This window comes from Giraffa tippelskirchi, chromosome 12, assembly GCF_054371585.1.
Source record: "Giraffa tippelskirchi isolate mGirTip1 chromosome 12, T2T-mGirTip1v1.2.pri, whole genome shotgun sequence".
Classification (NCBI taxonomy): domain Eukaryota; kingdom Metazoa; phylum Chordata; class Mammalia; order Artiodactyla; family Giraffidae; genus Giraffa; species Giraffa tippelskirchi.
In genome coordinates this window covers 30,479,315-30,494,695 of record NC_137286.1, presented here as the reverse complement: position 1 = coordinate 30,494,695, position 15,381 = coordinate 30,479,315, and positions in this window count along the sequence as shown.

Sequence of the window (15,381 nt, the reverse complement as noted above, 5' to 3'; positions counted from 1 at the left end):
ATCAAGAGAAGTGCCTTCAATTCAGGTAAACATTACAGTAACTCTAAAGCACAGGTCCTTGAATGCTCTTTCTTCCTTGGCCCTTGTATCCTTTATACTAGAATCTGTTAATATGTTTTTGTGTAGTTCAGAACTATCACTAGACCATTACAACAATTAAGTCTCAGATTCCTTAAGTTGGAACAAACTCTCTGGAGGTACATATTATTCCCCAGACTCACATGTGAGCAAATATAAATGTATTTAAAACATACAAACATGCGTGTGCACACACACAGACGCATATACACACATATGGAATGTCACTGTAGAAAAGTATACTGTTTTGGTTAACTATAGCAGCATGACAAAGAATCTCAAAACCTGCAACTTTAATCTATCATTATTTGTTTAGCTTTTGAGTCTGCAATTTGGGGAGGGCTTAGTGAGGGAATGCTTGATTCTACTGCATGTGCTTAGGCAACCCACTTTCAATAGTGGGGAATTGCTCAGTTGTATCCGACTCTTTGCAACTCTATGGAATGGATCCCTAGGCTCCTCTGTCCATGGAATTCTCCAGGCAAGCATACTGGCATCAGTAGCCATTCCCTTCTCCAGGGGATCTTCCTGACCCAGGGATCGAATCCTGGTCTTCTGCACTGCAGGCAGATTCTTTCCCATCTGAGCCAATAGAGCTCACTCATGTGGTTTGCAAAGTGGTGTTTCTTTTCGCTGGGAGCTCAGCTGGGCCTGAGGGTCAAGGACCTCAGTTCATCTTCACCTGATTCACTCTATGGGCTCCCTGGTTTATTCTTAGCGTGGTGGCTGGGTCCCAAACGTGAGCATCCCATGAGACAGGAAGTAAATGCTGCCAGCTTACTGAAGCCCCAGTTCAGAATTCAATGATGTTACTTATTTTATTGATCAAGCAGTGACAGATTCTGGATTCAAAAAGATGAAACATATACCTTACCTCCTGATGGGAACAGGGTCAAGAATTTGGGGTCCATGTTTTAAATGTTATATAGTTCCGGGTTTGCGTGTGTGTGTGTGTTTGTGTGTGTGTGTGTGTGTTTTGACAACTCTGTGCAACTAATAAGACTCTTGCAGGGTCTTATAAGTTCCCTGATTGTCCTAATCACTGGAAAGCCAGGGAACTCCCCCCCCCTTTTTAAAAAAAATTTGGTTGCACCACACAGTTTGTGGGATCTCAGTGCTTCTACCAGGGACTGAACCTAAGCCACAGCAGTGAAAGTGCTGAATCCTAACCACTAGATCACCAGGGAACACCCATGAAAATATTTTAATTCCCTTGATAAAATCTACTACTTGATATGCAAAAAAACTCAGTGTACAGCATTTTTTCAGAAACTATCTACTTTTTAAAACCTAGTATAATTCCTTTAGAAAATATTCATATCATTGCTTATTTCTCATTATTGATATTGCATTATTCCTAAAACCATCAGAACCACTCTTGTGATTTCTATTAAAAGGGTGTTTTTTTGTTAACCTTATTTAATAAGACTGAGGTTAATTCATTATGTTATGATAAATCACCCAATCTGAAAAGTGACTTCACCCTGGCAAAACATTTTCATAATATTTCATATTCTGTTGAATAACCTGAAAGAGTTAATGTACTGCTCCCACCCCCCCCACCCCTGCCCCGAGGCTATCAAGCAAGTCACCAGAAAGGGATTTAGGTGCTGAAAGAATCAAATTCATTATGTAAAATGGTACATGAGCTCTCTATCCTTAACTCTGGGAGGACTTTTTGAAGCAAATGGAAATTTTGCCTCTGTTAGGTCTACTGTGCAGATTACTGCAGATGAATTTAAAATCTTGGCCAAATAACAAAGAAATAAAGGAAAAGCACACACACAGATGCCCCAAATTTAACATACAACATAAGCATATCTATTTCTTTAGTCCCATTTACAGGCTTTCCAATAAATTGAAAATAAACAAAACCTTCTGGCTTTGCATGTCTGTGGGGAGTTTGGGACTTTAGGTACACATATTTAAGAATCTTTTGCATAAATCTGCATATGTTTACATGCAATGACAGACATACTGCCGCTTCCCAAATGTGTCTAGGATAATTTAATCTTCTGAAACATTTTGCATAGCATATGTAGGTGTAATATGCTCAGAAACATTACCTGAATATATGTAAAGTACACTTAGCTCATTCTTACATAGTTCTCATATCAAAAGATGTAGTTTAGAATGAGATAACCATTTTCAGGTGTTATTTCTGTACATGTATAGAACTCAAATTAAACCATAATATTCATACACTGAGCTTTTTAAAATTTAAATTAAAAATATTTCTAGATTACTATACATTCTTTAAACTGATTCATATTTCTTTAGCTATCTTCTTGGTTTTTCATTGCAATTATTGCATTATTTTTTGAAGTTCAACATTGTGAGCTGGAGATTACTGAAAGTTTCTTTAATAGGGCTTGTGAAAGCACTGACTCCAAAACAATAAAAGAGCAAACAGTAAAAATAATAACAGAGCAACACTGACCTAAACATAAATTATCTGTGAACCTACAACACTGATATTTTTAAAGAGAGAAATATTTTAAAACTTACAAAATTTATTGAATCATATAGATTCTGTGCTTTTGCTTTTGTGTTGATAGAAACATACCTTCTCTTTCTATTTATTTCATTGTTTATCTCTTTGTTGCAAATCCCTTAATTTGAATAAATGTTTAATGTTTTATTTACCAGGAATTGTATGTCTACTATAGAATATCATAAAAACATAAGTAGGCAAAAAAGAACAAAAATCACCTATAATCCTATCATTGACAGCACTGTTAATAGTCCATTTAGATTTTTTCTTTCAATACCATACTTCATTTGTTTAAAATATAGTGTAGATTTTTTCCACTATAGAATATATATATATATTCAAATAACTTTTTATAATTTATTAGAATTTTTATAATTCTAATAATTTCTATAACTTTTTTCATGTCTTCTAAATATTCTATAACATCTTATCTAATTATCATCTTTTTGAAAGCAGCTCTCTTGAATTCTCTCTTTCCATGTATACCTTTAGAGATGATCTCCAAATGAATATGTATGTCTTTGAACAAAGAATTTAAACAAATTCGTATCATTTTCCAGAAAAGAATTGAAAATGACTCATCTGTTCACCAATTGCTCCTTTCCAGTCACCCTCTCCTCTTACATGATTGGAGGCTACTATGGTGTGCCCCTCATTCTTTTATATAATTAATCTCTGTTTATATTGTGATTTTTGGCATAGCACCTATGGTGAGAGAGATTTCCCTGGTGGCTCAGACAGTAAAGAATCTGCCTGCAATGCAGAAGACCTGGGTTCAATCCTTGGGTCGGGAAGATCCCCTGGAGAAGAGAATGGCTGCCTACTTCTCTATTCTTGCCTGGATTCCATGGACAGAGGAGCCTGGTCGGCTACAGTCTATAGGGTTGCAAAGAGTCAGACACAACTGAGTGACTAACATAATGCTCTAAGAATGGAATGACTACTGCTGGAGCATTTTTTTTCATGTTCACAAGCATAAAGTTGCAATTTTTAGGTGTATTATTTAAAGACCTATGAGACTCATTCACTCATAGAGAAGATAAAAATTTAAAAGCTCCTATCATCTTATTTTATATATCATATTCCAAACTCTCCAATAGTTAACACAGACTTGTTTTATAATTAGAAGATCTTGTTAGGTTTTGGCCTATTACTTCTAGAACTAGCTCTGTTACTTCTGGAATGAATACTAGAATTTTAAGTGTGGCACAACTGTTCTTCCATTATCTGCTCCTGTCTTGCTTTCCAGCTTCTTATTCCAGCATTCTCTAACCACAGCTTTTCCATTCTTGTTAAACTAGCTGAAGGAAAACAGGCTGTTCTTTCTGCTTGGAATGCCATTTCTTCTGTTTTTCCTTGGCTGGCTGTCTTCTCTACCGCCAAGACTTAGCTCATGCTTATTCTCCTTAGGAAGCCATCCTTGACCTCCACCATATTCTGAATGAGGTTCCCTTTCTCTGTGAGCTGAATTGCTGTGTTTTAATGTTCCAGTTGTTCCTTCAGCTATGAACTCCTTGAGGACAGAAATGAAGGAAGAGAGTTAGTCTGCTATTATGTATGTAGCCCTACATATGGCCTTTTTGGGGTTGTCTTTGATTCTTTCCAAGAATAAATTGGGCATATGCAAGTATATTCTCTCTCTGCATATTGGAGAGCATATGTATGCCAGAACCCAATGATTTTCCTGCTGTTGACTAGAATCTAGTCTTGGGTAATAAGCATGCTCTGTGTTATAGAAAGAGTCTTCAGTTGTTTTTTGTTTGTTTTGTCTATGCCTCAAATCTGTAAGTAAAAGAATCCATATGTGACACTTAGCTGTGTCCCTGATTCACGCATGTAGTCCTCATCTATATCCTAGCTGCCAGGTGCCAGGTGCAGTGATAAACATTGGGGCCACAAAGAACTGTCATTGCTTAGGCAGAACTGACAGTTTGCCCACAGTTTGTCTTTAAATCTCTGAGGTAAGCCTTTGCCCTACCAAATTCTTTCCTTTGTTGGCTGTTTTTACTGATATGCTATTAAACTATGAGATCCTAGGAGCTATGGACTATATTAACATGATTCCTGCCATTGAGCAGCCTTCAAAATAAATAGGCATGGGAATGCAAAAGGATAATGTATATATGGGGCACAAGAGATGTATGAATGTTTTAGAGACTCTAGTAATGTAAGCAATAATATTAACTAATATTTTACCTATAATACCTATTACATAGACTTGTGAGAATTAAATGAGCTAATACATATAGAACACTTGGATAGTGCCTGGATGTATCAAGTCTTTTGTGTTTTCTGTTATTACTATTTACTAATATGCTCAATGTTTTAAGAATTTTATACATGTGTATGTATATATGAACCTTTTATAATTCTTATTCACTTTCTTACATTACCACATAAAATTATTGTATTATCGGCATCATCATCCTTATTATATAAAGGAATAAATTGAGACTTAGAGACATAAGTAACTTAACATAGTAAAGTTATCTAGAATCCAGGTCCTTTCTCTCTCAATTTACATGTGCTTCCACCGCCCAGAGCTGCCTCACATTTCTCTAGCAGTTAGCTTCCCTTTGATTCTGCTGCTCTAAAGTTAATCCTAAAATGATTTTACTTTATATTTATTGGAAGTACTAAGTGCCTCGTGGTTGTAGATAAATAGAGGGCAATGGTGTCAGTGAGACCGAAGAAAGATGGTAGAACATTTTCCTTTTAATTTCCTACTCACTTAATTTTTTAACATCATATGGCTCTAGTAAAGGTCACACAGAGTTCACTGTTCAAGGTAATGGTTATTTTAAAGTACTTTACTCAAGTCTCCTCTAACTCAACATACAATTAATTTTAGATTTTGTATCGATAATTTTCCTCAGTAAAGATAAATTAACTCTTTAAATCAAAGCTATAGAAGTTGAATATTGACTGCAGTGAATAATAAGGCCTCTTTAATTTCTCCCAGCAACATCTAAAGGGTTGTAAATTTTCAAATCCATGCTTCTGATGATGGGGCGTTCAGTTATTTTTGAACATAAATTACAAATCCATAACTAGCTATTGAGGACAAATTTTAAAACAACTTTATTATTGTGTTTATCTAGTCACATTTTCCTACTGAAAAGGCTTTTTTTAAGGTAGTTTAAATGCAGCTTAAGTGTTAAATTTTGTATTGCTTTATAAAAAAAATATGGTTACCATGCTGTACATTATATTCTCATGACTTACTTATTTTATAACTTGAAACTTGTACTTTTGACCCTCTCATATTACTTTGTATTACCTTCACATTACTTTGAAGATCTCTGAAGGGACTAATTATTTACATCTCTGTTCCTTCAAAATTATAAACCAATTGAGAAATGGACATAAGAGTCAAATGGAGATGAAGCTACTATCATTATTAACAGTAAAATCAGACTGTGACATATGGCTTAGATTTAAAGCTAAATCTGGTTTAGCTCTGAATTGATTTTACTCACCTAGTCATTGCATAGGACCCAGCAACTCGATACCGTCTCTTGAAAGGGTAAGGTCTGTCCAGATGGGCATAAACTGTGGAAAGAGGAGATGGCAAATTCCTAGAGAGAATGAGCTATGTATGCTCAGAGACCTTCTTCCTGTAGCCTCACTTTACATCATCTCCTTGCTCTTCTGTTAGAGTTGGTACAGGAGGACTGAGTAAGTGATAGGTTTGGGAGATTGAAGAGTGTTGGAGAGAAAACAGCAGCTGTCTCCCAGTATGTCTTAGAAATTCCTATTTTACAGTCTGAGGTAAGAAATGGGCAAATAATAGAACAGTTCCTTTTGTATATTTATATATTTGTAAATTCTGAAAGGACCTAAAAATGATAAAGCAAAGCATTATGTCATGTGATAATAATAACCTACTGAGAAAAACAGGCTTGTTAAAAACCTGTGACAGTGGAGCATATTAAATAATATAAATGTAATGAAAAAAGGAAGCGCAGGATACTATGAGAAATTGTGGAAAGGCCCTCACTCAGCTTAGGGGCACTGAAACTTTTGGAAAGGTTCCCAGAAGAAAAACTGTAATACCTGAATTGTCAATGTAGATCACCAGGTAATGAAGAGCTGCAGTTATCATGATGGTCTATGGGAGAAGAATGTTTATAATGTTTTTGACCCAGAGAAGATTTGATATTCAAAGGTATCTAGGAACAGAGACTGTTCAGGAAGAAACAAAACAAAAACACATAGTTCAACATAGAGTTCAGTGTTGGAACACGTAAGAATGAAATTAGAGAGGCAGGTAGGAGGCAGACCTTGTAGGAGCTATACATTGTGTTGAGAAATTCATATTTTTTTTGAAAATGTAGTGAGGAGTCATCTCTAGATTTAATGAGGAAAATGGTACAGTCATAACAGAGATGTCTTGGTATTTGTGTGGAAAACAGATTGTTGGACTATGGTCGGGAAGCCGGAGAAGATTTACAAGTTATAGAAATCTAGATGAGAACAAATAAAGGTAAGGAAGGAGCATTTTGTAGAAATATTAAGATGGTACAGTTTATGAGTTAAGTAGAAAGGTATTTAGGTAGATACAGTCAATTATTGAGTATGGGCTAAGGGAAGGAAGAGAACATTAATCATCAAGACATGTGACACTTTCTAATTCACTCTAACATAATTTTCTATTTCTTATATGTGTGTGTTTGCTCTGTCATGTCCAACTCTTTGTGACCTCATGGACTGTACTGTGTCAGGCTCCTCTATACAAAGACTTTTCCAGGCAAGAATACTAGAGCGGATTGCCATTTCCACTTCCACAGGATCTTTCTGACCCAGGGATTGAACCCACATATCCTGAGTCTCCTAATTGGCAGGTGGATTCTTTAGCACTGCATCACCTGGGACACCCTTATTTCTTATATATTTATTCTATAATCCCATAAGCATAATATTATCAACATTTTTTTTTTCTGGAATACAGAGAACTAAGATATTATAATGGTAAAACACAATGAAATTTGCTGGGGCTTCCCCAGTGGCTGAGCAATAAGAAAAAATCCACCTTCAATGCAGGAGATGCATGAGATGTGTGTTAGATCCATGGATTAGGAAGATCCCCTGGAAGAGCACCTGGAAACCCACTCCAGTATACTTACTGGGAAAATCCCATGGAGAGAGGAGCTTGGTGGGCTATGGTCAATGGAGCTGCAAAAAGTCAGACTCAACTCAAAAAGTTGCCTCAACTGAGTCAACTGAGCATGCACGCATGCACATAATGAAATTTGCTAATTGAACAGTCTTTCTACATCTGTATTTGCAAATGTGAATGTGGATGACTAGGAGAGTATACAAGAATATAACAAAATATATAATTTTGTTTTAGTCTCAAAATCCTAAAACTATTGTAAAAGATGAGAATATTTTAGCAGCTCGTTGAAAGTCTAAGCCATTAAGAGACATATTTTTATTTCAAAATAGAATTTATATTTACAGGATTTACATTATATACAACCTAATGAAATCCCTATTTTTCCTAAGGTTAGATTTGAAAGATAGCTGCTGAAGTTTTACCTTGAGAAGCTTTATGGTTATATATGTGTGTGTGTACATATATAAAATTTACCTTCAGTATCAGTTCAGTTCAGTTGTTCAGTCGTGTCCGACTCTTTGCGACCCCATGGACTGTAGCACACTAGGCTTCCCTGTTCATCACCAACTCCTACAGCTTGCTCAAACTCATGTCCATCGAGTCGGTAATGCCATCCAACCATCTCATCCTGTGTTGTCCCCTTCTCCTCCGGCCTTCTATCTTTCCCAGCATCAGAGTCTTTTCCAGTGAGTCAGTTCTTCGCATCAGGTGGCCAAAGAATTGGAGTTTCAGCTTCAGCATCAGTCCTTTCAACAAATATTCAGGACTGATTTCCTTTAGGATTGACTGGTTTGATCTCCTTGAAATCCAAGGGCCTTTCAAGAGTCTTCTCCAACACCACAGTTCAAAAGCATTAATTCTTCAGCGCTCAGCTTTCTTCATGGTCCAACACTCACATCCATACATGACTAATGGAAAAGCCATAGCTTTGACTAGATGGACCTCTGTCGGCAAAGTAATGTCTCTGCTTTTTAATATGCTATCTAGGTTGGTCATAGCTTTTCTTCCAAGGAACAAGTGTCCTTTAATTTCACGGTTGCAGTCATCATCTGCAGTGATTTTGGAGCCCAAGAAAATAGTCAGTCACTGTTTCCATTGTTTCCCCATCTATTTGCCATGAACTGATGGGACTGGATGCCATGATCTTAGTTTTCTGAATGCTGAATTTTAAACCAGCTTTTTCACTCTTCTCTTTCACTTTCATCAAGAGGCTCTTTAGTTCCTTTTCACTTTCTGCCAAAAGGGTAGTGTCATCTGCGTATCTGAGGTTATTGATATTTCTCCTGGCAATCTTGATTCTAGCTTGTGCCTCATCCAGCCCGGCATTTTGCATGATGTTCTCTGAATAGAATTTAAATAAGCAGGATGACAATATACAGCCTTGATGTACTCCTTTCCCAACATATATATACTCCTTCAGCATATATCAATAAAAATACATTAAAAATATTTTTCTTCTTCAAGTAATGGGAGCATTCTGATTCATTAACATTCTTGAGCTTAATTCCCTTTGAAGAGAAAAAATAAGACAAAAAAAAACATAAGCAAAAAACGTTCTCCAAATACGTCATTGTACAAATATAGTGCTCACCAGATTTATTTGTCTGTCTGGCCACTTTTTCTCGGTTCCTTCTGTGTCCTTGCTCTGGGAACTTCCTCTCACCTTCTTCATCAATATGATCCAATAAAACAAAGATGAACATGGAACTAAGGGAAGCAGTTGGAGGGGCATTTCATTCAGCCTACGAGGAGGTGGGCTAGGGAAAATTTCTCAGAAGAGATGATCAGTGTAGGAGAATACCATGTAATAAACAGTCATGGAGGTGACAGTGGCCAGCATGACCCTGCACTGAGACAGTTAAATAAGTTTGCAATAGTAAAATGAATGCCCATATTGAGTTAAATAGACTTCTTCCTTGAGAAGGCATAATACAGAATAACACAGAGTAGTAGGGACTTAGGAGCTGTTGTCAATAAATGTTTCATTCCATGTAGCTTGGGGATAGAAAAAAATCTGCTCAAAAGTCAGTAGACAAATATAGCACTACTATATTAGAGAGAATTATATAGAGAGAATCTGAGATTAACAATGGAGAGAAGGTCCTTTCTGTTCTCTGGAGCACTCCCATACCAGTTCTCAGTCCATTTTTATGGTTCAGCTGTATACATGCCCTTGAGTTTTATAAGACACTTAATATTCTAGAATACACACACTATAGCTCAATATGTTTTCTATTACTCCCAAGTGAAAGAGTTCTACATAACACAGATATAATATAGAAAGGTTTCTTTAGCGGTTGTTTTTGGGGCTACCTGAAAGGATAAAAACAAGCAACAAAAACAACTAAAACCAAAACATGTTTTATGATAATATAATGTCTCTTCTCTAAAATGCGTTCCTACATTTTTTGTCATTTGCAAATACTTTCACCAATGTACTATAACTTCTAAGCTATAACATTTTTCAGAAAGAACAAGGGGCAAACTGGTTTTGCGAAAGAATGCAGACCAGTAGTTTTAGCAGAGTTAGGAATAGGATCTCAATAAAATCATTATGAATCCAACTTGTTCAATAAAGGTGTAACTACTCAACCAATGTACAATTTACAAGAATGAGAGATAAATTTACAAGAGTGAGGGAAGGAATGGTGGTCAAAAATGGACTGGTAAACAGGCCACTGCATGGATTTTATGGAAATATTGCAACAAGACCCTCTGCCTGGGGTGGATGTAGATAAGACAAACACAGGTAAGAAATCTGAGCTCTTTTAGAGTGTATATGTTCTGGATAATCTCTCTCCAATTGAAATATACTCAACTGTCCTCAATGTTAGTTTCCAAGGTAACAATGAATGATCCACCAATCTAATTGCTACCAATGGAGATTAAATGTAATGGATAACTGTGGTAATTTCCAGAGCAATTCTAGTGACTATAGTCACTTAGATATATAGCACTTTAACCCAAAATCATTTGTTAGAGTGGTGAAAATTTCAGATATCAGGGAAAACTGATGAGTGGGGCTGGTGAGATCTTATACATTATGCCAGATGTGATGTGAGTTTCTTGAGCATAGGACAGTGATTATGGTTTTGAGATGGCAGAATCAGGAACAAAAACAAAAATAACAAGGGAGTGTTGGCCCCCTGAGAACAATATGCCCCCAGAGTTGACCATAATTCATTGCTGCTTACCCTTCCACACATTTGATAAAAGAAGCTGGGTGCCACTTTTACCTCCATCTTCTTCTGTTGCCCAGAGATATGTGCAGAGAGCAGGGGAGCAGAGCAGATTCCTTACCTCACATCTAAAGTTTGGAGCAGGTTCCTGTGATTGGAGGAGCCAAAGACATACTCCCTAGGGAAAAGAGAGGCTGTGGATATAAAAATCTACCACTTTCAGATTTTTGGGTGAGGTAGGCTATGTCTCCCACCCAAAATCCTAAAATGGGAGATTACCCAAACATAGAAAGAAGATTTAGAATAAGAGCAGCCAAAAAGAAAAAGTCTACTTCAAGTATCCCCTTGAGATGGATTTGGAAGGCTTACATGTACAAGATGTCATGCATCAGCCCCAGTCCCTGTTTCTGTAGCTAACACTGAATAAATTGTCTTTCTTTACCAGCTCATTTGCACTTCTCTGCATTTCACAGTGAGTATCCAGCTACTCATCAATTCCTACTTTCCTTCTTCACTCCACTTTCCAACCACCGCCACCACCATGACTCAAACAGTTTTCAGGTTGCAAAAGCTTGGCAGATACATGTAGTACTTGTTTTCTTTAAAGAGTGAAATCAGTGCTCAGAACCATGAGGTAGTTGACTAGAATTTCAGTCCAAAGGATATTTATACTATTTTAAATACAAGATCTTCATGGGAAAAAAATTCCATAAGGAAATGTGGAAGACTCAAAAGAAACAATAATGATCAGAAACATTTAAGATGATTCAATAATGAAAATTATCCAACTGACTTGAATCAATTTCCAGTTCCGACATGTAAAATTTTGTGACTTAGACTTATTTACTTAACCTTTCTTACCACAGTTTCTTGCTAATTACATAATTCAGAGAATTGTTACGAGGATTAAAATAACATATATTTTTGACTTCTTTGATATTCTCTTTGGATAAAGATTGTTTACGAAAGATGTAGAGCAGGGTGTATAGCATACCACGATATATAAAATGGAGGGAATAAATTATATTTATTTTACTGAATTTGCATAAATAAATTCTTAAATGTTATAAAAAAACCCTGCCAGCAATAATTACTGTAAAGGTAGGGGGAGTAACTTGGCAGAGAGGAGACAGCAATGAATGTATTTTACTTGATTTTTATATTTGAAACATATATTACCTAGTATATTAAATTTTAAAAAGAAAATTAAAAATATGTGGGAAATAAAACATGTAGAAATTTTAAAAAATGGTGAGGAAAATTCTGAGAAGTAGGAATATGAGAAAAAATTAGTCTAACATACTAAAATACAAAGTATTGAACATTAAAACAGTGTGATAATGGTATAACAACAGAGAGACATATCAAAGAAAAAGATTAGATATTCTAGGATAGATACAAATACATAATCAGAATTATGTATATGTTAAAGTTAGTATCTAAAATCAACTGGGGAAAAGATAGACTACCTAGGAAGGGGCATTAGAACAACTAGGAAGACATCTGAAAGCAATAAATTTGGACCAATACACAATGTTTATTGGGATATATTTCAAATAGGTAAAATATTTAAATATAAGAAATTAACTATAAAAGTGCTAGAAGGAAACATGAAGTGTACGTGTCTGTACTCAGTCCTGTTTGACTTTGCGACCCCCTGGACTATAGCCCTCCAGGCTCCTCTGTCCATGGAATTTTCCAGGCAAGAACAGTGGAGTGGGTCGCCATTTCCTTCTCTAAACATGAGGTGATTCACTTATAAATTGAGGGTGGAAAGAACTTTTCGACTTGATTAAAAATCTGTCAAAGGCATAAAGGAAATGATTGTTAAACAGAAGAGACAGAGAGACAGGCAAACAGAGACAGAGAGACAGAGAGGAAGATAGAATTTTCTCTTATTCTAAAATTAAATCATAGCACTGACAGATTTCCCAAAGTCTGACAGTACTCTGATTGTAGGAGGTATACATTTATATAATTTTAATGGTGAGTAAATTGGCAAAGTATATTACAATTATAGAAAATATTTTAAAATTGCATATTCTTTGACTGCGTACTTCTATTCTGGGAATCTACACTAGAGTTCTACTTGCCTCTGTACAAAATCACAAATATACAAGGGAATTTATTCCAGGATTGTTTATATTAGTTTGAACTATATGAAATTGATATTTTATGTGGTTCAAAAGCATTTGAATGCTGGCAGTTTAATATGGTTCAGCCTGTAATAGCAAATGATTGAAAAAAGTATTTGTTAATAGGATGTGGTTCAATAAATTTTACTGCATTAAGTTAAAGTAATAGCATGAAAATAATTAAGTTAATCTGTTCATTCAACTACGGAAAGATTGCCAATATAGGTTGTTATATGGGGAGAAGAAAGATACTTTGACAAAATGTACCTTATATTGTACTTTGTGTAAAAGTGAGGAAAAGTGGGTGAATATGGTTAAGTGGATAAAAATACAAAACCTTAAATTTATACTGGTTAGCTTTTGCAAGGAGATGGGTCAGAGCTTCTGCATATGGACCTCATTACTATTTGGAAGTGAGAGATGTGTGTGCAGTTGGGAAATGTATGGCCCTCTGGGTGGTGGGTGACTTTGTGTATCATGCCTAGAGGTGCATATGTGAGGGTTGCACTGAATATGTTTTAGGGTGTCTTAACATTTGAACTCTGTGGATATTTTACCTATGTACAAATTAAATATATCCAGTATTTTCTATATAAAACAAGGAGTTTCTTCATTGCTCCTGTGAGACAGGAGATTTTTTTATTCATGTATTTCTCATTGTTGTTTTTCACTCACTAAGTTGTGTCTGACTCTTTGCAACCCCATGGACTACAGGATGCCAGGCTTGTCAATAAAATATTCTGATGTAGAGAATTATCTTATAGGCAGTACCAATATTTAATGGGTTAAAATAAAATAAGTTTAGTTAGAATTTCATAAACTCTTCAGAAAATGTTTGAAGCAGCCTGCTTTGGTACAGTGGCAGAAATGAGGATTTGAAGTCTCAACTCTGCCACATTGGTGCCTCCTGAGTGGTCTTCAGAAAGTCACTTAACATCTCTAAACCTATGTTTTCTCACCTGCAAAACTGGAATAATAGTTTAAAACACTTTTTATAAGTCAAAAGTGTTTGAAATTTTGACATGTCAAAAGTCTTGTAAATTAAAAGCAAAGTTGTTTTAAAGAATAAATATTTATAGTAACAGAAATTTCTAAGTTTGGTTCTGTAGATAAGAAGTTCAAAAGAATTTTGCTATATCAACTTCTATATACATACACAGAGATTATTACAGACTCACAGGGAGTCACTGAGTCGAAAGTAGGGTAAATATGAGTATATAATGGGCTTCCCAGGTGGTGCTAGTGGTAATGAACCCGCCTTTCAATACAGGAGACATAATAAGACATGGATTTGATCCCTGGGTTGGCAAGATCTCCTGGAGAAGGAGACAGCAACCCACTCCAGTATGTTTGCCTGGAGAATCCCATGGATAGAGGAGCCTGTCAGGCTAGCGTGTTACATGGGTTCAGACGCGACTGACTTGACTTAGCATGCATGCCTAATGTGCCATAGTACAATCAGGGTTCGGACAGACGCTATGCTCATGTATTCACCACCTCCCACCATGACCAACAGCAGCACAAGATGTGTTGTTCAGTCATTCAGTTGTGTCTGACTCTTTGCGGCTCCATGAACTGCAGCACATCAGGCTTTCCTGTCCTTCACCATCTCCTGGAGTTTGCTCAAACTCATGTACACTGAGTCATTGATGCCATCCTACCATCTCATCATCTGTCATCCCCTTCTCCTCCTGTCTTCAATCTTTCCCAGCATCAGGGTCTCTTCCAATGATTTGGCTCTTTGCATCAGGTGGCCAAAGTGTTGGAACTTCAGCTTCAGCATCAGTCCTTCCAATGAATATTCAGGGTTGATTTCCTTTGGGATTGACTGGTAGTTTTTATTTACTAAGTCCTAACCATTTGTTAGATTTGGTGTGGTGCACCTCATTTATTTGTTTCAAAGTTCCCATGGATCACTGCCTTCTTGTGGTGAAGGGGCTTGTGTGATTTAATGAAGGTATGAGCCATGCCATGCAGGGCCACCTAAGACAGATGGGTCATAGTGGAGAGTTCTGACAAAATGTGGTCCACTGGAGGAAGGAATGGCAAACCACTCTAGTATTCTTATCCATGAGAAATCCATGAAGTATAATAAGGCAAAATGATATGACACCAGAAGATAAGCCCCGAAGGTCAGAATGTGTTCAATATGCTACTTGGGAAGAGTGGAGGGCAATTACAAATAGCTCCAGAATGAATGAAACGGCTGGGTCAAAGTAGAAACAATGCTCTGTTGTGGACGTATCTGATGATGAAAGGAAAGTCCGATGCTGTAAAGAACAATATTGTGTAGGAGCCTGGAATGTTAGGCCCATGGATCAAGATAAATTGAAGACGGAGAAGCTCTATACAGTCAACAAAAACAAAGCTTGGAGC